Raw genomic sequence first — 24,986 nt, 5'->3', positions numbered from 1 at the left:
GGATAAGTAACCATCAATTTTAAAAGGTAACAGGAGGCAGATACCCCAAAGAGAAATCATTTAAGAAAATCTCCTTACTACAAACCTAGGTGGGGCAACTAAGTTATACAGCAGATAGTGTTAGGCCTGGAGTCAGTGAGTTCAAATTTGACTTCACACACTTGTTGGCTGTGTAAATTTGGGCAAGTTGCTTAACCTCTTTTGCCTCAGTTTCTTCATCTGTAAAACTGGATGATAGCAGCTACTCCCCAGGGTTTTTGTAAAGATCAAATGAGATAATAAATTTAAAAACATTTAGCAAAGTGTATGGCTCATGATAAGCATAATATTAATGTAAGCTATTATTATTACCTCTGCCTTTGTAAATTGTCAAGAAAATTGATATTGGTAGATAAAGCATTTTTTAAATGCTTGATGTGTGCCAGGCACTATGCTAAATGTTGAGGACATAAGTGCAAATAAGCAAGCAATATTGTCCTTACCCCTATAAGCTTATGTTTTTTTTTTCATTTTCCCATGTTTATGTGTTTTTTGTTGCCTCCCTCCCCTCTTCCCTCCCCACTCCTGGGGTTGACAAGCAATTTCTCTGGGTTATACATATATTATCATTCAAATCCTATTTCCATGTTATTTTTGTAACAGAGTAATCTTTTAAAATGAAAACCCCAAATTATATGACCATATAAACAATTAATAAATCACATGTTTTCTGCTGTATTTCTATCCCCATAGTGCTTTTTCTAAATGTGGATAGCATTCTTCCTCATAAGTCACTCAGAGTTGTCCTGGATCATTATGTTGCTTTTAATAGAAAAGTCAATTACATTTGATCATCCCACAATGTTTCAGTTACTGTGTATGTTGTTCTCCTGCTTCTGCTCATTTCACTCCTCATCAGTTCATGGAGGTCATTTCAGTTCTTATAGAAATTAAGCAATTCATCATTCCTTATAGCACAACATCATATACCACAATTTGTTTAGCTATTCCCCAATCAAGGGACATCTCCTCATTTTCTAATTTTTTGCCACCACAAAAAACACAGCCATAAATATTTTTGTACAAAAAGAACCTTTCCCATTTTTTTTTATCTCTTTGGGACATAGATCTTTTAGAACCTAGAGTAGAAGGAGAAGAGCCCTAAAGGCTCGGGACAGGGACTGAGGGTCCCTTAAGTAGGAGCGAGAAATATAAGACCAGACAGATTAGAATCTTTTGGGGGTCAGAAGGACTGTAAAGCTGGTAGCTACTGCCAGCAAAGTTTATTGAATAGGGAAAGGGTTTATAAAGGGAAAAAGTAAAGAAGTGAGGGGAGCATGAGTACATGTGGGGTTCAGCATGTTCATGGTTAAATGGGTACAAAAACATATTCTTTCTCAAGATTGTTTTTCCTGACATCTGTGCCACTTCCTAAGATATTTAGTCTACTGGGATGGGGGCGATATTCACATTCCAATCTTTGTCCTTAGACCTAAAATATTATTGCCAAAGTTTGGACCTTTGCCTAATTTCTTAGGCCTCAAACTTGGTTAGTCTCCATCACAAACCCAGTAGTGGTATTGCTGGATCAAAGGACATTAAGCTTATATTCTAATGAGGGAAGACAGGGATGTTGAAAAGCAAGATAAGAAGAGAAAGAGTACTTCCCTTGGGGACTATGCTGAAAGTGAGGAGAAGAAGCTCTATTCCAGGGAGGGTCAAAGCAACAGTGAGGTGAAATGTGGTTGACGTCCTTCCTAAAATCATGGTCCCAAGGAATGAATCAATAAAGAACAAAGAAAAAACCCAGATCAGGGGTTTCTCAGGAGAACAGTATGGTAGATAAACAGAAGTTAAGATCCAAATATTCTTAAGGTCAATGTGAGCCTCCCAAAGTACATTCTAGCATCTATTATTTGACTAATTCAGGACCCAATTCATGTTCACCTGAAATATCCAGATATTTGAACCCAAGTATCTTTCAAATATTTGTTTGACTAGACAATTTGCACATAAAGACTCAACCAAAATATCCCTAAGACATCTTTGTCAAAATGAAGGAAGGTGAGGGGACATATGACATGTGTGTATAGAAGAGGGATTATTGAACTGATGACAGTTAAGTTCCAATTAATGTGAATAATTAAATTCATGAAATAGTCCAATTTACTTGAATTTGCACTACTTGAAGTTATAGTTATGTAAAATATGTCAATTGTTTCCAGCCTAATGGAAACATGCAATACAAATTAGAAAAGCACAACTACTTTATGGAACTCTCATTTGCACTACTTTAGATCTAGCTATTTTTTGTGTTGTTCCCACCCTCAGACCACAGTATTATGCTAATGATGGTATGACGAACTTGTACAAATGAGAGATACTGTTAGGGGAAAATAGGTGGAAAGATAGCCTCCCATGGGTAGGAATAGCTCAGGAAATTAAGGTCACATAAGTAACGACTATCTTGTGAGCTTTCCCACAATCGTCTATTTTGTGACCCTTTTGTGGAGACTATGGGATGATGGTGAGAATTGGAGTATAACAGTGGCTTAATTGTACCATGGCATAGAACGATACGTTTATACTTTGTTGAGTCCATACTGATGTGTTCATTACTTCTGAAAATACAGATTCCAACCTATCCACACCATTTTATCCTGCTGAATTTTGAGCATGTTTTTTGGTAATCCCCAATATACATGGCATTTTCAGCTAATTCTCTTAATACTGCATGGATGTGAGAGAAGTATGTGGGCTATCCAGTTTCTTCCTGACTGAAATTACCTCTATTTCCATTCAAAGAGGACACTGATGAAATCCCTCACATCACATCCTCCATACACTACTTTCTTAGTAATTACCATGTTCCAGCCTCATTATAGACAGCTTATATCTCTCCATTTCCTCTTAGATGAATTCCAATTTTAATTCTTCAAAGACTTGTATTCCATGATTTGTAGGCATATATTATTATTGGTAGAATATTGCTTTTCAAATATAGATTTTGGCTTCAGGGAGAAGATTGAGATCACAAAAAGCCCCAAAATGATTTTGGCTGAAAGAACATTGAATTTGGAGTTCTGGATCTTAGTTCAAGAACCAGCTTTATGAATTAGTAGCTTGAGGCCTTTGACAATTTATTTAACCTCTTAGAATTTATTTATCAATATCTCTAAAATGAAGGGGTTGGACAAAGTGAACTTGAAAGTTATTTTTAGTTCTAAAGCTGGTCTTACTTAGAATTCTATAAGCCAATGAAGTCTACTCTCTTCCCCCTTTTCAATTCTACACCAAATCCTTTCTCCATCTGCACTTTGTGTCTATAATATACGTTGTTGTTTTTGTTCAGTTGTTTCAGTTGTGTCGGACTCTGTGATTCCAATTAGAATTTTCTTAGCAAAAAACAAACAAACTGGAAAGGCTTGTCATTTCCTTTCCCAGTTTGCTTCATCACTTTTTTATACCTTTCTTATTATTAGTAATCAGAGGTTCCTTGAACATAGAATTTTGCTGCTATGTATCTTAAAGAATCTTATAAGATTTTGTTGCATGCATAGGAGACAACTGATTGGAGAAACTTTAAGATGATGTATTGCTCTAACAAATAACTTGCCTTAAAAAAAAGCCAACAATGAGCATAGTGAAATCCTACATTCCCTACATCTGTTACTTAATTGTGTGATTATAAAAATGTGGTCTTCTTTTGAATATTATTTATGAAAATCTGTCTATTGCAGTCTGCGGATACTCTCAATGTCTTTAGATTATTTTCATAAAGATTTTATAATTTAATGGGGATTCTGATGTTAGTCTACATATAGAAAGGTTCCATTATCATCATTTGAGAAAAGAATTTGTTAAACAATTTTTTCAGATCTTTTTCAATTCTCCTCTTTGTATAGGCTTCTTCTAGTTTTACCCTTAAATGCCTTTGGGACAGTTTATCTTAGTTGAGTCTCTCAGCAAGCTTTCAATTCTTGTGTTTTTCTTTCCATGGCTTCTCATTGTTTTGTGAAGTAAGAATGCTTGTAATTTTCTACCATCCTCATCCATTAGGTCTTCCAAACAAGTTATATTCTGTAGTGGTTTTGCATTTGGCTATTATATAGCTTTATGTAATAAAGAGATCAAATATTTGACCGAGGTCATTTCTAGGCTTTTTGGGTCTCATTGTTGCAACTGATTTACACTATTTAAAATTCTCTAGGAAATATAGTCTATAGTATCATCTGTTTTTTTTTATTCATCCCCCATTTTGCATCAAGTGTTTGTTATAAATAAGTAAAACTGGAGTTGACTCAATTGAATGCTATTGCACCTCATTTTTATTCTTTTTTTCTAACATTGTATTGATTTTGATCTTTTGCTTTAAGACTTGATTGTATACAAGCAGCTGATTTAGAAATGGCATTTCCATTTATTTAAATCTGTCATTTCCTATTATATATAGAATTATTATTACATAATATATATTTATTATATATTATTATATTATATAACATGTTATATATTTTATATATAATTAATTTCCATTTTCTAATGTTATTTCATGCTTCCTATATTTGGTGTCTCTTGACTTTTTTTTGAGTATTCATAATATTTCAGCAAAAAGCTTCTGAATGATCTATAAATCTTTAGCTTCTTTCTTTTCTGAATCCTGAACCATATTTTCCAACATCTTTATCTCCTAATCCATTTTTTCATTGAAGTCACTAAAAATTTAAGTAGATGTTCATTTATTTTGTAGTACCTTATCCATTTCTTTGTTGAATTTCTTTACCTTTTCTCATCCTCTACAAAAGACTTTGGTTGAGGATTCTCTGGCCCATTTCTGCTACTTTATTTCCATAATTTAAAAAGTGCAAAATATAAGTCTGGGGACTATATATATATATATATTTATATATATATATGTATATATATATATATCTTTATTTATTTTTGTTTCTGGACTAATCTTTGCCAAAGAATTCATAAAATAATCAGCCTGTTGATTTAATTAGGCCGATTTTTGGATATAAATCAATCAACAAGTTTTTTATCACGTGTCTAATTTGTGTCAAGAATAGAAACTATATATATAGAAATGAAACATTATAGTCCTTGACTGGTTACATTTTGTTAAAAGAGACAAAATGTACATATGTGTATATAAAAATATAAACATATTTAAAGTATAAGAATAAATTATAATTTATATAACCCATAAGTATATATAGGTTTTATTTATACATGTATATATATGTATATATGAGTGAGAAGGCACTGGAAGAATCAGGAAAATCTTCATGTACTATTTGAAGGAGATTTAGGATTCTAAGAGGTGCAGAGGTAAGGTAGGAGTACATTCCAGGCTTGGGGGACAAAGTGATAGGGGGAATGGTGATAGGAAAGCAGGCAGAAGAGCTCATCCCTGAAGCAACTCTAGCATTGTTAGAATCTACCATTTGTACTCTGCTGGAAGACCCAGGATGATAAGATATCAGAATAGAACTTTGTGGAACAGAAACATACTCAGTAAAAATCTTTCTGTGTCTGAAGGGTTGCCAGTCAAAGGTGAAACAATGTAGAATCTGCAACATACGTGCCGACTTTCATTGGACAGCTGCTGCCCTTTCCAGTGATTTCCTAAATTAGGGTTTTGAAAACTGCTCAGCATCTGTATTGATGACTGGCTCATTCTCAGAAATTACAAAGAACTAAAGGAATAGCTTTCTTTTGTCCCATGTCAAGGAGGATGGATGTGTTACTTATTCTATCAAGAGAGGATCAGGTTAATTTTTTTATGAGAAAAGATTGTTGTATGCTCTAATTGATACGATTCCCAAGCGTGGGATTCACTGTGGCTTTAAACTTTTCCCACATGAACTGTAGCATCTCTTTCACAAGTCAGGAGGTGACCCTCTCATGACACAGACTGAGAAACAAGGAAGAAACATCAGTCAGAATTTCTGATATCATTTCAAAGCAAACTAACAGTGAGAGACTTTGTATTTATTCTCTTTTTCAAATGCAAGAGAGGTTATTAGACTATCAGGTACAATACATGCTGACCTATGAAAGTAATGAGCAGTAACTACTCTGATACCATTATACATGTGACTTAAATTAAAAATAAATAGCTAAACATCACCTGAGTAATTTTTTTCTTATTGCTTCTACTAAGTCCACAGATAATTATTTGATTTAACCTGAGAATAATCTGGTGGGTGGCACCACTGAGTCATCTGCATTTCTAGTTTCCTGAGCTATTCCATCTTTTATGTGTGACAACATATGTTTGTATTGTACTTCATCTTACACCCTTTGCTCCCTAATGACACTGACTTGGAGACTCATGATAATTCAGACATTTGGATGCTTTAGGCTCACCCTTTGGTTTTCAATGAGCCAGAGAAACAGGGGAAATGTCATTGCCTGGTTTTTAGAATGAGTCGTGTGGATGTTTTGAAGAGTAGGTATTACATTCATTTGCCATAGATTGACATCTGAATCACCAGGAGAATTCACTAACTTTACAAGAGTCATAGATTCTATCCAGAACTGCATGGTGAAATGTTATCTTAATAAAGCACCAGACACACCCAACAGTGATACCTGTTGTCTCATCCTCTTTTCAGAATAAATTCCATTAATGCCACTATAAATAATCATAATAGTAGCTAATATTTAGATAGTGTCTTAATATTTGCAAAGCCCTTTGTATCTCTCATCTCATTTGATCTGCACAACATCCTTTTGTACTAAGAGACTATTACTTTATAGATGAAACTGAAACTGGGACATTTAGTGACTTGTCCAGGGTCACACAGTTAATAAATATCATAAACACGATTTGAACTCAGATTCATGACTACAAATCCAACATGCTATCTATCACATTGCCTGGCCATTCCAATATGCTCTTATTCTAGGACTTGTATTATTTTTGTTAAGAATATAGTGACTGAAAAGAGATAGAAAGGCAGCTAAGTGGTATAGTGAATAGAGAACCAGGCCAGGAAATGGGAAGTCTTTGTTCAAATATGGCCTCAGACACTTCCTAGCTGTGTGGCCTTGGACAAGTCCCTTAACCTCAGTTGCTTAGCCCATATTGCTCTTATGCCTTAGAACTGATAACTTAGTATCATTTCTAAGCCAGAAGGTAAGAATTTTTTTAAAAAGAAAAATATACGAATTAGATATTTTGATTATTGATTGCAACAGTAAGCAAAATCATGACATTGTGTTGCCCTCCTCTCCCACATTTTACAAGTAATAAAGAAAACAAAATCCCAATTCCTTTAAACAATAGTAGTCTTTCCAATACTCTACTTTGAAAAAAAATAATGTATACTGATGGGCATTAATATGGATAACAAATCATTCTTATACCTTTGAAATTATAGACCTATTAAATCCAATATTATAGGGAAATACTTAATTCTCCCCACACCATTGTTATTCCCAACAAATGGTGTTGATTACTTGTTATGTGGATTTGGATTCACTGACTCAAATCAAGTAGATATTTTCTCCAACCTTTGGGAGGGACTTCAGACTGTCCACCCCTACAACAGTCTCTTTTTCCTGTAGATTTTCTTACTGTTTCTATGCTCCTGAGCCTAGTCATTTAGTTACTTCACCCAGGCAGAATTCAAATTTGTCTAAACATCTGAGAAAAGAAGGTTGGGCTGAGCACTATCCTTTATGCATGATAAACATTATCCATGTGTGTTCTTTCATTAGATTTGAGAGTGAGAAAGGTTTCAAATGGGAGATATTTGTTCTGAGCTTTGAAAGAAGCTAGGGATGCTAAGAACTAGAATTTTTTAACTAGGGTAGTCCCTGTGTTAGTACACAGAAAGGAATGTGTGTGAGATGAGGAGGTGGAATTGATGGAACTTAGCAACAGATTATCTTTATAATGAGTGAAGGAGGGTAAAGTAATGAAGGTGTGAACCTGGATGGCTAGAAGGATATTGGTGCCTTTAATGGAGTTAGTAAAGTTAGGAAGAAAGTGTCTTTGGGAAGATGATGAATGTCATGTTCCCATTCAAGATCATCTTTGATTTCATTGATTTCACTTGTACCTGATTTTCTCTAATAAGAAATAGAAACAGTCCAAAATAACTTGTCCTACATATAGGGGGGAAAGAGAGAGAGAGAGAGAGAGAGAGAGAGAGAGAGACAGAGAGAGAGACAGAGAGAGAGAGAGACAGAGAGACAGAGAGAGAGACAGAGAGAGAGAGAGACAGAGAGACAGAGACAGAGACAGAGAGAGACAGAGACAGAGACAGAGAGAGAGAGAGACAGAGAGACAGAGAGAGAGAGAGAGAGGCAGAGAGAGAGAGAGAGAGAGAGAGAGAGAGAGAGAGAGAGAGAGAGAGAGAGAGAAAGGAGAGTGAGAGAGCTAGTACATGATTCAAGGTCTTAAAAAGACAAAATTCAAAAGGAGAGAGGATATGTAGAAGAAAAGTAACATTTCCCATTGATTTAAGAATACCATGTGCTGGATATCATGGAGAGATGACCATCTGCAAAAGTTAGAGACATAAGAAGGCTAAAAAATATTAGAAGAACCAGTGAATCTCATGCGTTGAGCAATCCTCTCTCACAGATTAATGTTAATGGGAGCTCCACACATCTATCAAGTGGAGAACAACCCCTAAAAGCTGATCTGCTGCCTCATTAGAAGCCAATCAAATGCTTTCAGCATTAGTAATATATTAGTCTGGGCTGGCTCCAGGGAGCCATGTAGCAGCTATGTTCTAGACTGATTTCAGATTGCTAGAAAGGGTGAGAGCAGTGAAGTTCAGTAAACTTAAATATGGCCAACCCACAGGAAGATGTCCCCAGGGGAAAAAAATGAAATCTTCCCAAATGATCAGTCATACCAAGTTCTTCTATAAAGTGTTGCCAGAGCACTGTGAGACCCTATTTGAATTTTCATGCTTCCTGATATTCTACATTCGATGAACTCTGTTCAGGTGTAGAGTTCCTATCTCCTTTGCTGTAGTCTTGGCTAGAAAGTTATCATGTTTCGCTACTTCAATCCTTGAGGTGGGAATAAATCCTATTTTACAAACACAAATCAGAAATATTCCATCTCTGCTATAAGTATGACTTTATATCATCCTGCCTACCACTTCTCATCTTTCACTTTTTTCTTAGGGGGTTGGCTTTATGGGCAGCAGTGATGTAATGAATAATGTATGGATGTGTATATTGGTGTGTGCACGCGTGTGCGTGTCTGTATGAAATCTGAAATGACTCTTTCTACAAACCAAGATCCCTGGAACTCTGCACTTGGGTTCCATTTGCTATCAAGGGCTCTAATGAGGAAGGACAGGCAATTATTATTATTTATTTCACTAATTAGCCAGATAATCATTCATCTTGAAACTATTCTGTGTTGGAAATATGTTCTTTTGTGCCCTTTGTCTAATGCACTTTCATTTTTGTTCATTTTTTCCTTCTTTTAACTAACCCTCTGTGTGGAATGCTTTGTTAGTGGAGGGGGGGATAGTTATTTTTAAAAGAGATAATTTCTGAGCTGTGAAGATAATGCAACAAGAAGCTAGAGTCCATAAAAGCATCACCTTTCAGTCTCTCAAGACATAATGCTTTATGATAACCATAAAACATTTTAGTGCAAAATAAATTGCTGTCCTATTCAAATCCTTAAACGTACTACAGGGGATGTCACTGAAGACATACAACTATTTTTTCCATTGCTGAGGTATATTTTATCATAATTTGTGGGGTAGGTGACAACCTTGTACACATGATTGCCTTTTCCTGCTTAGTTAGCTTGTCAAGGTCAGAGTCCTTTGGCCTTTTATGAATGTTGGGCTATTAGGAAATAAGCAGGATAACAGAGGAGCTAAAGGAAACTTTATTTTTTTGTGATGAACAAATACATTAAGTTTTCATGGTGTTTGCTCATAAGACATTACCATTTGGCTCTATAAGGTTTTTTTTAAGCAATTGTCTTTTTTATGAACTGAACAAAACAGCTTTCCGATTTGCCATTCCTTCTAAACAGAATATTCAAATTTTATACAACATACTTTAAAATAAACTCTGGAGCGACTGCCTGCACCTTTAACCAGAGCAGCTAAAGCAATGGCTTTTCTCCCCAAGAAATTCCATGCTCATTCAAAGAATGACCAACCAATCTCACTTCCCAACTCAGCAGGACATATGGAAAATCTATTTTAGGGAGAAATTTTTCTTTTGGTTTAGAACATGTTTTGAAAACAGACTTCCATTTGAGATACCATCATCTTTCTAAACCAGATACTTGAGGCTGTTAATATACGGTGACCATAGATCTCATTCTAAGTGAAAAGAATATGGTAGCATCTTATTGATAATGAAGAAGCCATTTTGATGAGATGGAAATCTTAACTAACCCTAGTTAACATTTTGGAAGGGATAGAATTTCAGAATGGGGATATAACATTGCTGTTTGGAGAATCAATGAAGTCAAGAGAGTGACGGCCTGATTTAAACATGAACGAGATTTAAGTGAGGCAGAGTTGCATAAAGACTTCAGCCTCACTCTCAATCTTTAAGTCATCATAGTCTGAAGCAAGACCAAAGTCAAGATCATTGGTGTGCCTGGGATGCAGTGGATGATCTTGGCTTCTTCAATGTCTCACCAAGCTCTAAGCACTCTGCAGCATCTGCTTCCGAGGCTTTCATGGCCATTGGGACAAATTGTTCTCATCCATCTTTTCTGCTTGAGGTAGACATCTTCCTCATTCACCAATGGGTATGAGGCCTCTCAGTTATCCTCCACCTGGTTAGCCCAACTGCCAAGGAAGTTTTACTGGGATGTGGCCCCTTCTTGGTGCTACAGGTGAGACTTGGGTGAAAGGTGGACAACAAAAGTAGACTAGCAGCTTAGAAAAGGATTCAGTAAGCCCTCATATCAGAGGTGATAGACCTCCTGTAACATTTTATACAGCCCAGGAATGTAAATTATAAAAAAAAAATGTAAAAAAAACACCAAAGAAATAAAGAAATGTGAAAATATTAAAACATATTGTGTAAAAATTTTGCATTTCTAACTTAGGAAACAAGATTAGATAAGTAGAGAGAGGCATAGAATAGTACCTCCTCACCAAAAGGACATGCTAAACCACAAACTCATGGAAACTTGAGGTGAACAAAGAAGTTTGGGGTACACAACTAAGGAAGTTTAAAGAGTTATTGGACAGACAACTAGGAAATCAGATTTAATGTGTTCACAGCTACCACCAGCTAACTGCATGCCTTCTGGGAAATAATAACTTTGATGGGTCCCAGTTTCCTCATATGTAAAAGAAAGGTGATCATAGATTTGGATTTGGAATGGACTTCAAAGGTCATCTACTACAGGGACACAGTACCAACTCAAATAGAAAAAAAAATTTTGGCTGCATATTGACTTATAAGGCCACAAATTAACATTACATTGTATTGAATATTCATTTCTTTTGTTAAACATTTCCTAATTGCATTTTAAAAAATCCTTACCTTCTGTCTTGGAACCAATATTAAGTATTGGTTCCAAGGCAGAAGAGTGATAAGGGCTAGGCAATGGGGGTTAAGTGACTTGTCCAGGGTCACACAGCTGGGAAGTGTCTGAAGTCACATTTGAACCTAGGACCTCCCGTCTCTAGGTCTGGTTCTCAATCCACTGATCTACCCAGATGCCACCTCCCATTGCATTTTTAAAAATTTATTTAGACTATTTTTCCATGGTTCCATGATTCATGCTTTTTCCCATTCCTCTTCGCTCCTCTCTCCTAGAGCTGACAACCAATTCCACTGGGTTATATATGTATCATTGTTCAAAGCCCATTTTCATGTTATTCATATTTTCAGTAGAGTGATCTCTTAATACCAAAACCCTAATCATATCAGTATTAAACTACATGATCGATAATATGTTTTTCTTCTTGGTTTCTGTTCCCACAGTTCTTTCTCTGGATGTGGCCAGTGTTTTCTCATAAGTTCCTCTGGATTGTCCTGAGTCATTGAATTGCTGCTAGTAGACAAATCTATTACATTTGATTGTGCCATAATGTATCAGTCTCTGTGTATAATGTTCTGGTTCTGCTCTTTTTGTTCTGCATCAATTCCAGTTTATATGGAATTCCTCTATTTCATTATTCCTTTCAGCACAATAGTATTCCAACACCATCAGATACCACAATTTGTTCAGCCATTCCCAAATCGATGGACACCCTCTCCATTTCCAAGTTTTTCCCACCACAAAGAACAAGGCTATAAATATTTTGTACAGGTCTTTTTCCTTATTATCTTTTTGGTTCACAAACCCAGCAGTGGAATGGCTAGATCAAAGGGTAAGAATTCTTTTAAAGCCCTTTGTGCATAATTCCAAATTGCCCTATAGAATGGTTGGACCAATTCACAATTCTGCTGGCAATGGATTAGTGACCCAATTTTGCCACATCCCCTCCAACATGCATTACTTTCCTTTGCTGCCATATTCACCAGTATGCTAGGTGTGAAGTGGTATTTTGGCATTGTTTAATTTGCATTTCTCTAATAAGGATGGATTTAGAACAATTTTTCATGTGCTTATTGAAAGTTTTGACTTCATCATGTGAAAAATGACCTATTCATGTCCTTTGACCATTTGTTGATTGGGGAATGGCTTGATTTTTTTTACTTATATATCCTTATATAGTTGGGAAATTAAAACTTTGTCAAAGAGGTTTGTTATAAAGATTTTCCCCAATTTGCTTCTTTCCTTTTAATTTTGATTGCATTGGTTTAGTTTGTACAACAACTTTTTAATTTAATATAATCAAAGTCATTCATTTTACATTTTGAAATGTTCTCTATCTCTTGTTTGGTCTTAAATTTCTTCTTTTCCCACAGATCTAACAGGTATATTATTCTATGTTCAGCTAATTTATGAATAATTTCACTCTTTATATTTAAGTCATTTACCAATTTTGAATTTCTCTTACTATATGTGAGATGTTGATCTAGACATACTTTTTCCCATACTTTTCCCCCTAATTTTTCTAGCAGTTTTTGTCAAATAGTGAGTTCTTGTCCCAAAAGCTAAGGTCTTTGAGTTTATCAAATGCTACCTTCCTGAGGTCATTTATCCCTAGACTATTCTATTTATCCACCCTTCTGTTTCTTAGCCAGTGCCATATTATCTTGATTTATAATATAGCTTTATAGTACAGTTTAAGATCTGGTACTGCTAGGCCTCTATCCTTCACATTTTTAAATTATTTCCTTTGATATTCTTGCTACATCTAGTGTTTCTAATACAATATTAAGTAACAGAGGCAATAATGGGCGTCCTTGCTTCACTCCTGATCTTATTGGAAGACTTCTAACTTGTCCCCATTGCAGAATATATTTGCTGATGGTTTTAGATCTATATTGTTTATCACTTTGAGGAAGGGCCCTTCTATTTCTATATTTTCTAATGTTTTCAATAGAAATTGACGTTGTCAAAGGCCTTTTCTAAATCTATTGAAATAATCATGTGGTTTCTGCTGGTTTGATTATTGATATGGTCAATTATGTGGCTGGTTTTCCTAATATTGAACCATCCTTGCATTTCTGGTATAAATCCAACCTGGTCTTAATGAATAATTCTTGTGATAACTTGCTGGAGTATTTTTGCTAGTATTTTATTTAAGATTTGTGCATCTATGTTAATTAAAGAGATTGGTCTATAGTTTTCTTTCTCTGTTTTTGGTCTTCCTGGCTTTGGAATCAATACCATATTTGTGTCATAAAAAGAATTTGGTAAGACTCCTTCTTTGCTCATTTTATGAAATAATTTGTATAGCATTGGAATTAGTTTTTCATGCTCTGGGGATTTTTTTCTTAGGAAGTTCTTTGATGGCTTGTTCAGTTTCTTTTTCTGAGATGGGATTATTTAAGTATCTTATTTCCTCTTGTGTTAATCTAGGCAATTTATATTTTTGTAAATATTCACCTATTTCACCTAGATTGTCATATTTATTGTCATATAATTAGACAAAATAGTCTTAATAATTACCTTAATTTCCTCTTCATTAGAGGTGAGATCACCCTTTTCACCTTTAATACTGTTCATTTGATTCTCTTTCTTTCTTTTCTTATTAGATTAACCAGTGCTTTATCTATTTTATTTTTTCAAAATACCAGGTCTTTGTCTTATTTATTACTTCAATAACTCTTTTACTTTCAATTTTATTAATTTCTCCTTTAATTTTTAATATTTCCATTTTAGTTTTTATCTGGGGATATTTAATTCATTCATTTTCTAATTTTTTAAGTTGCAAACCCAATTCATTGATCTCATCTCTCTTTATTTTGTTACTGTGAGCACTCAGTGCTATAAATTTTCCCATGAGTACTGCTTTGGCTATTTCCCATAGCTTTTGTTATGTTGTCTCCTCATTGCCATTCTCTTTAATGAAGTCTCTAATCATTTCTATGATTTCTTCTTTGATCCACCGGTTTTGAAGAATTAGATTATTTAATTTCCAATTAATTTTAAATTTGCCTTTTCATGAACCCTTGTTAATTATAATTTTATCACATAATCAGAAAAGGTTGTATTTATTATTTCTGCTTTTGTACATTTGTTTGCAATATTTTTATGCCCTAACATAGTCGATCTTTGTATATGTACCATGTACTACTGAGAAGAAGCTATATTCCTTTTTATCCCTATTCAGTTTTCTCCAGATATCTATTAATTCTAATTTTTTAGCCTTTCATTCACTTTCCTTACTTCTTTCTTATTTATTTTTCTGTTCAATTTATCTAGTTCTGAAAGAGGAAGAGTGAGATCCCCCACTAGTATGGTCTTACTATCTATTTCGTCCTTGAACTTCTATAATTTTTCATTTAGAAACCAGATCCTATACCATTTGGTGTATAAATATTTAGTAATGATATTACTTCATTGCTTATAGTACCCTTTATCAAAATGTAATTTCCTTTCTTATTTCTTTTAATCCAATCAATTTCTACTTTAGTTTTGTCTGGTATCATGATCTCTACTATAAGGATGATATTAGAAATTAAGTCTTGTTATATTCGTTTAGAGATAAGAAGTAGAGAAGCTGACTTGAGAAAGAACTAGAATTTCAAACAGAGCTGAGACAAAGCATCAGTTTCAAGTCTAACAGTATTTTCTGTGACAGTTGCTCTCTGTGTGTGGTAGTTGGTCTCTGGCAGATGGCAGAGTCAGACACACTCTCTCTGAGGGCTTGGATGAGGTGACATCTTTTTTTCTCTCTCTCTCTCAACTGTCTGAGATAGAAGGGCCTGAAGGATCTAAGTGTTTTCCTTTTCCAACTTAGGAAACACTAGTGACTATCTAGTGCTGTTTTTATAGATTGTTTTTAACTCTGAGAAGACCAAAGAAAGGCCTGGTTTTTGGTTTGGACTCTGAGTCTGCTAAGACTCAGCATCTGGGCTCAGCAAACTAGCCTTTGTTATTTTTATAACTTGGAGATAAAATTAAAAATTATAAGGATAAAAGTATTAGTTTATTTATAATAGTAAAAATTTGGGTTAGTCAGATCAAGAAGGATTAGTGTAGCCTATAGAAACAGGAGAAGCAGTTCCTTGTGGAGTCAGGGAGTTTTATTTGGGTGGAGTTAGAATCTCTTAGAGTTAGAAATTCTTTTTATCCTTATGTTTTCAATAAATATTTTATTTTTTATAACAAGAGTCTATTTAGCATCCTTATGCCTGGCCCTGAAGAGAAGTTCACTTATGAGCTTATCTTCACTTATATAAACTAAAGATACTTTGTAAGCACAGCAAGCAGAGTATCTGAGTTGGTTTATAAATCAGTAATCAAATTCATTACCATATTATTTTTACAGTCTGCCTACTCCTACTTTTTTTACTTTAGATGATACATAATAAATTCTGCTCCAGCCTTTTATGTTGAATCTATGTGTGTCACTCAGCTTCAAATGTGTGTCTTATAAACAACATATAGTAGAATTCTGTTTTTTTAATCCACTCTGCTATCTTCTTCCATTTAATGGGTAAGTTCATCCCACTCACATTCAGCATTATGGTGACTAATTATGTATTTCCCTCCATCATATATCCCCTTTAAATCCTGCTCTATTCCCTTTCACTCTGTTCTTCTTTACAAATATTTTGCTTTTTGTAACCTCCCTCTCACTTTCCCTCCCTCCATTTACTTCCCCCTTCCCTTGTCTTATTCCCTTTATTCTTCACTGTAGAGTAATAATTAATTCTATACCCCACTGAGTATATTTGGTTTTCCCTCTCTATGCCAGTTACAATAAGAGTAAAGTTTAAGTATTGCCTGGCACCACCCTTTCTAAAATGATTTTTTCACACCTCTTTATGTTATATAATTTATCCCATTCTATCTGTCCCTTCCATTTTCTCAATGTAAGCCTCTCTTTCATCCCTTAATTTTTTACATATCATTCATATGCATATATATCTATATATCATACATATGTATCATTCATATCATCAAATTTATATACATATATAATTTTATATTATCATATACACCATATCATCATAATCAGCTTACTTCCCCAACCTCATTCTGAATCTATCTTCTCTACTACAATGAGTAATTTTTGAGAATTACAGGTATCTTCTTTCCATGTAGAGATATAAACATTTTGACCTTGATGAGTCCCTTAAATTTTCTCTTTCTCATGTACCTTTTTGAGTTTCTCTTGTGTTTCATGTTTGGACTTCAATTTTTTCCTTTTGTTTAGGTCTGGCTTATTCCTCAGGAATGCTTAGAAATCTTATATCTTTTTGAATGTTCACTTTCTTTCCCCTGTATAAAAATACTGAGTTTTGCTGGACAGGGGACTCTTGGTTGTAAACCCAAATCTTTTGCTTTTCCAAATATCATATTCTATGCCTTTAGATCCTTTAATGTAGAAGCTGCTATGTCCTGGGTGATCCTGATATTTTAATTGTTTCTTTCTGGCTGTTTGAAGTATTTTCTCCTTAGCTTGGTGGTTCTTGAATTTAGCTATTATATTACTGGAAGCTGTAATTTCAGGATTTCTTTCTGGAGGTGATCTGTGAATTCCTTCAATTTTTATTTTATTTTATTTTTTTGTTTGAGGACCTCTGGGTAGTTTTCTTTGATAATTCCTTGTAGTGTTATGTCCAAGGTTTTTTTCATGATCATGGCTATCAGGTAATCCAATAATTCTCAAATTGTCTCTCCTGGTTCTATTTTCTATGTCAGCTGATTTTTCAATAAGATATTTTGTTTTCCTCTGTTTTTTTCATTCCTTTGATTATGCTTTATTGTTTCTTGGTTTCTCAAGAAATTATTAGTTTCTAGATTGTCAATTCTGATTTTTTTAAACATTATTTTATTTGGATGTTTTCATACATTATTCACTGGAAACAAAGATCATTTTCTTTTCCTCCCCCCCCCCCGCTTTTCCCTCTCCCATAGCCAACGCATGATTCCACTGGTTATCACATGTGTTCTTGACTTGAACCCATTTCCCTGTTGTTGGAATTTGCATTATAATGTTCATTTAGAGTCTCTCCTCAGTCTTATCTCCTCCAACCCTGTAGTCAAGCAGTTGCTTTTCATCGGTGTTTTTACTCCCACAGTTTATCCTCTGCTTGTGAGTAGTATTTTTTTTAGATCCCTGCAGATTGTTCAGGGAAATTGCATTGATACTAATGGAGAAGTCCATCACCTTTGATTGTACCACAATGTATCAGTCTCTGTGTATAATGTTTTCCTGGTTTTGCTCCTTTCGCTCTGCATCACTTCCTGGAGGTTGTTCCAGTCTCCAGTCAATTCTGATTTTTAAGACCCGATTTTCTTTTATCAGTTTTTGGTTCTCCTTTTTCAATTGGCCCTTTTCTTCTTGTATCACTTTTATTTCTTCTTACATCATTTTCATTTCTCTTTCCCACTTTTCCTCTGCCTCTCTTAATTGATTTTTGAAGTATTTTTTGAGTTCTTCCAGAATATATCTATGTCCAAACCATATTTTTCTTTTGGACTTTGCAGGTATTTCCTTTGTTTTCACTGTCCCCTTCTGTGTTTGTTCCTTGCTTTTTGGCTCCATAAAAATTCTTTAGAGTTAGGTGCTTTTTTGTTCTTTGCTCATTTTCCCTATCTAATTATAGGTAGGTTTGGAGGGTTGATGTGGTGGTCTGAGGGCTGAGAACTCTGAGAGCCTTCTCTCCCTGCTGATTCAATTGACCCTTGAGATGCTGGTAGACTTACCTCAGCCTTAGGTGTAAGCTTCTGATCTCACTCTGATCTTGATCAGGTCAGGGTTGATCAAATTCTAGCCCCAGGCTTAGACTCAAGTTTTTGGTGTCACTGTGTACTTGATCCAATCGGGCACACCATTGATTGTCCTATCTTGTAGCTCCACCCTGAGATTTAGGCAAAATGATAAGTACTAAATAGTATCAGTCACCCCAAAGTGTGAACTATGTCCTTATCCCAAAACCAGACTAGAATTCCCTGGGCTGGGGCTCTGGACTTCTCCACAGGTTTGAAATTTTAAGGAATATAGATTGCTTGTACCACTATTTGCCCAGACATGATCATAGGGTCAGGATGTTGGCTTGGACTTGGGTTCTGAACCTCAGATAGCAGATGTGTGTGTATGGGGGTGGGTGGGTTGTGGCTTGCTTTGGCTTGCTGTTCCCTTCTTGCTATAGAGGTTCTTGCTGGCTCTGTTCTCCCCTCACACCAGTGCCCCAGATGTTCTTTGGCTATCTTTTTTGGGTTTTTCTTTTCTTGAAAGTTATTTTACTGTTTCCTTGTTGCTCCTTTCACTCTTGTATTTGTTTTGTGGCAATATTTTAGTCTTAGTCAGAGAGGATTCTCATGGTGGCACAGAGCTACTCTGGATTACTCTGCCATCTTGGCTCCACTCCCACCCCCCCAGAAGTCTATCTCCTAATTACATTTTAATCTGGTTTGGGGCAGTACCAGGGAGTTCGGTGGTCATGATTTTGACACCTCTTCTTGTCCAACTCTATTTTATTTCTAATCTTTTTTCCTTTTAAATATTATTGTATTAGGTCATTTTCAAACATTATTTATTGGAAACAAAGATTATTTTTTCCTCCCCCCTCCCACCACCCCTCACATATCCAGCACATGATTCTTCTGGGTATCACATATGTCATTGATCTGAACCCATTTCCATGTTGTTGATATTTGTATTAGGGTGTTCATTTGGAGTCTCTCCTCATTCATGTCCCCTCAATCCCTGTAGTCAAACAGTTGCTTTTCTTCAGTGTTTTTACTACCACAATTTGTCCTTTGCTTGTGGATAGTGTTTTTTCTCCTAGATCCCTGCAAATTGTTCAGGGACATTGTATTAACACTAATGGAGAAGTCCATTACGTTCTATTATACCACAGTGTATCAGTCTCTGTGTACAATGTTTTCCTGGTTCTGCTCCTTTCGCTCTGCATCACTTCCTGGAGGTTGTTCCAGTCTCCATGGAATTCCTCCACTTTATTATTCCTTTTAGCACAATAGTATTCCATCACCAACATATACCATAATTTGTTCAGCCATTCCCCAATTGAAGGGCATCCCCACATTTTCCAATTTCTGGCCACCATAAAGAGCACAGCTATCAATATTCGTGTACAAGACTTTTTCCTTACTATCTCTTTGGGATAAAAACCCAGCAGTGCTATGGCTGGATCAAAGGGCAGACAGTCTTGAATCAATTCACAACTCCACGAGCAATGCATTAATGTCCTCACTTTGCCACATCCCCTCCAGCATTCATTACTTTCCTTTGCTGTCATGTTAGCCAATCTGTAGGTGTGAGGTGATACCTCAGAGTTGTTTTGATTTGCATTTCTCTGATTATAAGAGATTTCGAGCACTTTTTCATGTGCTTATTAATAGTTTTCATTTCTTTATCTGAAAATTTCCTTTTCATGTCCCTTGCCCATTTATCAATTGGAGAATGGCTTGATTTTTTGTAAAATTGATTTAGCTCTTTGCAAATTTGAGTAATTAGACCTTTGTCAAAGGTTTTTGTTATGAAAATTATTTCCCAATTTGTTTCTTCCCTTCTGATTTTAGTTACATTGATTTTGTTTGTACAAAAACTTTTTAATTTGATGTAATCAAAGTTATTTATTTTACATTTTGTGACTCTTTCTAAGTCTTGCTTGGTTTTAAAATCTTTCCCGTCCCAAAGGGCTGACATGTATACTATTCTGTGTTTGCATAATTTACTTATAGTTTCCTTCTTTATGTTCAAGTCATTCACCCATTCTGAGTTTATCTTGGTGTAGGGTGTGAGGTGTTGATCCAGACCTAATCTCTCTCATACTATCTTCCAATTTTCCCAGCAGTTTTTATCAAATAGTGGATTTTTATCCCAAAAACTGGGGTCTTTGGGTTTGTCATACATTGTCTTGCTGAGGTCATTTACCCCAAGTTGATTCCACTGATTCTCCTTTCTGTCTCTTAGCCAGTATCAAATTGTTTTGATGACCACTGCTCTAGAGTATAGTTTGAGATGTGGGACTGCAAGGCCACCTTCCTTTGTGTTTTTTTTCCTAATCTGCCACCATGCTTACCCAGAAGTCGTGCGCCCCTACATGCTGCAACAATGACCAACACCTCACTGAGATTCCCAGTTTCATGCCTGGGGGCTGCCATCTTGGATGATCACGTGAACCACAGTAGCACAGGGCCCTCCCCCCAACTCTCTTTATTTTAGAGGTGAAGAAATGAAAACTCTGGAAAGTACCTATTGTCCAAAGGTACACAGAGTAAAAAGCAGACCTGGGATTTGAACTCAGATCCTCTAACTTTAATCAAACATCCTTTTCCTTGTTCTAAAGAGTTGTACTAGATTTAGCAAAACTTTACTTAACAAGTTTTGATTATGTACCTGTTATGGGTCAGTTGTAGGGTAAGCTTTGAGGATACAAAGGCAAAACTGGAATAGACATTTCCCTCAAGGGTTTTCATTATATTCTTTTGGGGGGAATGGGGAACAATATACAATCCTATTGGAGTAATTGTAATTGGTAACTCCCTGTTCATTCAAGCAATGTGAGAGCCATATACCCAACACACTAATGACATAAAAGAATTAGTAGCCTCAAGAGTTTGAACAGAGCAGGGCTCAAGGCAGAATTTTGATAGGGAATTCAGCATCAGCAGAGAGGGGATGACAAGGATCATCTCGGACCCTCCCAATTGGTGGTAATTGGGAAAATGGGCCTAGGTTGGAGAGGAGGAGTTCCATGGCAAGATGTCTAAATCATCTGACCTTCCTTTGCCCTTGGCCTGCTAGTTGAGAACTAGGCAGCTGCAGGCAGGATAGGATACCATATTCTACACAGTACCTGCTTCTGCTAAATGCTCAGGATGTTGCTTAGAAGAAGACTGAGGCTCTCTGTGTGTTCTTATGGCTTCAATCCAAGGAATAATTCTCTCTCTCTCTGTCTCTCTCTCTCTCTGTCTGTATCACCCTCCCTCTCCCCATCTTCCTCTCCTTATCCCTCTCCCCTATCTGTCTCTCTCCCTTCTTCCCCTACCCCTGCCTTGTACTTTATATATACTTTGTTTTTACTTATTTGTTTTCATTTTATATCCTCTCCCCACCCCCAATAGAATATAAGCTCCTTGAAGACAGAGACTATTTAACTTTTGCCCCTTTCTGCTCCACAGCACATAGCACACTTCCTTGAATATAGTAAGTACTTCATAAATGTATGTTGAATTGAATTAACCTAAAATCAACAATAAAAAGGCAGACGTTTGTGCAATTCCAGTTCTACAGTCACATGTTTTAATCTAAATGACAATATTTAACAACAAAAATTGCTTCCTTTTCACTTCACTGCATTTCTTCATATAGGAGAATTATAATTCAAGGATAACAAATGCAACAGGGTGAATATATTGCTTTCATTAATACCCAATTCTGCTTATTTTCAGCACTTTTTAATTATTTGGGTGTGCTCACTGCATTTAGTTGAAGTGGAAAAAACGAAACCATTCAAATTTCAGGCAATTTGTGATTGCCCATTTATCTACTATGTTCCATACAAGGATCTGAACTTCTAAGTAACATTTCAGTTTGAGTGATTTCTTCCCCAACCCCTGGCTGGTAGAAAATACTGAATTAGTCAAGTAAAAATGTCTGTGGAACTGAAGGTGCTATAAACAAGGGCTTTATATCCTCTGAATTATCAGACAGCACAATTGATGCTGATGTGTCCCAGAAATGAATTCAACACCAAGGGCATCCACACTGAAAATGGAAACTCTCTGAGTGTCTATAGGTGCCCAATAGGAAATGAAAAAGCGAGGCAATTGTTCCTGGAATATAAAATTCCATCCCCACCTCTACACCTCTTCACAAGTGCTCCTTCATACTTGGAATGTACTATTTACTCTCTTCATTCTCATGGAATCCCTAATTTTCTTGAAAAGAAAGCTTAGGAGACACTTCCTGAGCCCCTTAATTATTAGTAGCTTCTCCTTATTGAAATCACTTTGTATAAACTTTGAGCTTTCTTACTTGTGTAAAATTGTACTGTCCACTTAAATGTACCTTCTGTGAAGGGAGAAACTGTTGTTGTTTTGGTCTTTGTCCTATCACTGTCTTGCACATTGTAGGGGCCTAATGGCACATGAGTAGCATTTTGAAGGAGAGAGAAAATCTCCTACTTATAGGAAAAATAAAACGTTTCTGTGATCATATTACTGTAATTCAGGAAATTTGAAAATTCAAATTCCATCCCACCAAAGGGTTCCAGTTAGGGATTTCTTCAGGGTTCCTATTTGTGAGAGTGTCAGGTAACCCATTCCTTTCCTGGACTTGCCTCACTTTGGCTTAAAAGGCTTATTTTTCCTAGGTCTAGGACATACAGACACACAGACACACACACACCTTTATATGTATATACAGAGATATTTCTATATACATTTACACATAAGCACCCACTTTATATGTATTTTATATGTATATTGACATATATACATACAAGTATATAAACATACCTATATCTCCTCTGTTTACAAGCTCTTTTGCTTATAAAAATGTGGGTTTGTCTAATGATATGATTTCAATTTGCCTATATTGCATGTTGGACTTTCAAATGAAGTCAGTATCTTCTCTTCCCTCATGCCTCAGTCAAGCTGAAATGCTGATTTCTCCCATTGCTCTACAAATATCCAAACCACTCCTCGAATCTCTGCTTATATCAGCATCAATCATGCCAAACAAGGATTTGGCAGTCATGGGATTTTCTTTTATATAAAGAGGGAATAAATTGATAGCAGTGAAAAGGTAGTGATCTATGAAGAAGGAGGATCAAGAATGTTGATTGGATAAAAAGAAGCCAATGAGAGGCTCATGTTGCTGGCTGCAGAAGTAGAATCCATATCCCCTTTCTTGAACTTCTCTTCACAAAAAAAGGAGGAAAACTAAGACTTTGATGAGTTTTCTAGTTAAGGGGGAGCTGCTCCTTCATCCAAAATGGAAATGGGAGAATAGGGAGGTGTCCCAATGCAATATTTACATTGCATATGTTGCAATTAGTATTGCTTTGCTAATTCTCAGCTCTTCACAGTTTCTTGAACATCTCACCACTCTTATTGCTCCCCTAAACAAAAGTAGCCCACCAACATCTTAAAAGGAGGTTCAAGGGAGCAAGCATCTAGAAAACAGATATCTCTTTTATGCCTGTATATTACTAATGTAGAACAACATTGCTTCCTCTGGCTTATCTCGCCCAGAATTTTCAAAAAACGGTTCCAGAAAGTTAAGTTCTAAAAGTATAATCATATTGATGAACTCTGGCTTCTCATCTTCATTGCTTTGCTTATCTTTTTTTATTGAGTCATATCAGTCACATTCAACTCTTTGTGACCCTATTTGTGGTTTTCTTGGGAAAGACACTACAGTGGTTTATTATTTCCTTCTCCAGCTCATTTTATAATTTTATAGATGAGGAAATTGAAATAAACAGGATTAAGCAACTTACCCAAGCACATGCAGCTAGCAAGTATTTAAGGTCAAATTTGAACTCAGATCTTCCTGACTCCAAGCCCAACATTCTATCCACTGTACCTCTTAGCTGCCTGAAAACCTTAAAGTGCTGTGTAATTGCAAGCTATTAGATTTGGTATGCTATTTGATCTATTGTATGCTATTTATAGGTGAAACCTATAAATGACTTCTCAAAATAACATTTTTAAATAATTGAAGGAAATGCTAAGTTTCATGAAGGAATAATTTTTCTCATTTAAGTTCATCCAAACCTGTGAACTCCAGGTTAAGAATCCCTGCTTCCACTACAATCTGTACTAAAGCAAGAACCCCTTCTTAATGTATCAGCAGAATCTTGAAAATCTCCAGAGAAAGGTAAAATCCTTCTTCTGCCCCATCCCATGGAAGCCCATTCCTCTTCTTGAAAGCTCTAATTTGTTAGGAAGTTAATCTACAAAATCCCAATCAGCCTGATCCTAATTTTCTATGCATTGCCCTCCGTGACTAAGCAAAAAACATTGAATACTCATACCATGTTTTAGTCCTCTAAATCCTTAAAAACAATTATCATGGCTCCTTCCCCCATCGTTTCTCCAGATTAAACATTCTTGATTCCTTCAATATATATTTATTTACAAGTAAAGTAATGGAGAAGGCAAGTTAACCTAGAGAAGTTAAGGGAGATGTTCGAAGCCACATAAATATCAAAGCAAAATAACCATTATTTGAGCACATGTCTTCTAACTCCAAATCCAGTGTTTTTTTCTACTATTTTCATAGCTATTCTTCAGGGAGGAGCCATCTAAAAATTAATAAGTGGGTTGATTCATTAGCCATTGAGTAAGATTATGAAATATGGGCCTTATCCATATATGTTTGTATATATGTTTTTATATATACATATATATGTATATACTTTTTAAAATTTCTAGAGTCTATAACATTTTTAGGAAATACTCTATTGATGTGTTAACAAGGAGAAACCAGCAT

This window comes from Monodelphis domestica, chromosome 1 (genome assembly GCF_027887165.1).
Source record: "Monodelphis domestica isolate mMonDom1 chromosome 1, mMonDom1.pri, whole genome shotgun sequence".
NCBI lineage: Eukaryota > Metazoa > Chordata > Mammalia > Didelphimorphia > Didelphidae > Monodelphis > Monodelphis domestica.
The sequence above is the reverse complement of the archived record's forward strand: the minus strand, read 5'-3'. Positions refer to the sequence as shown.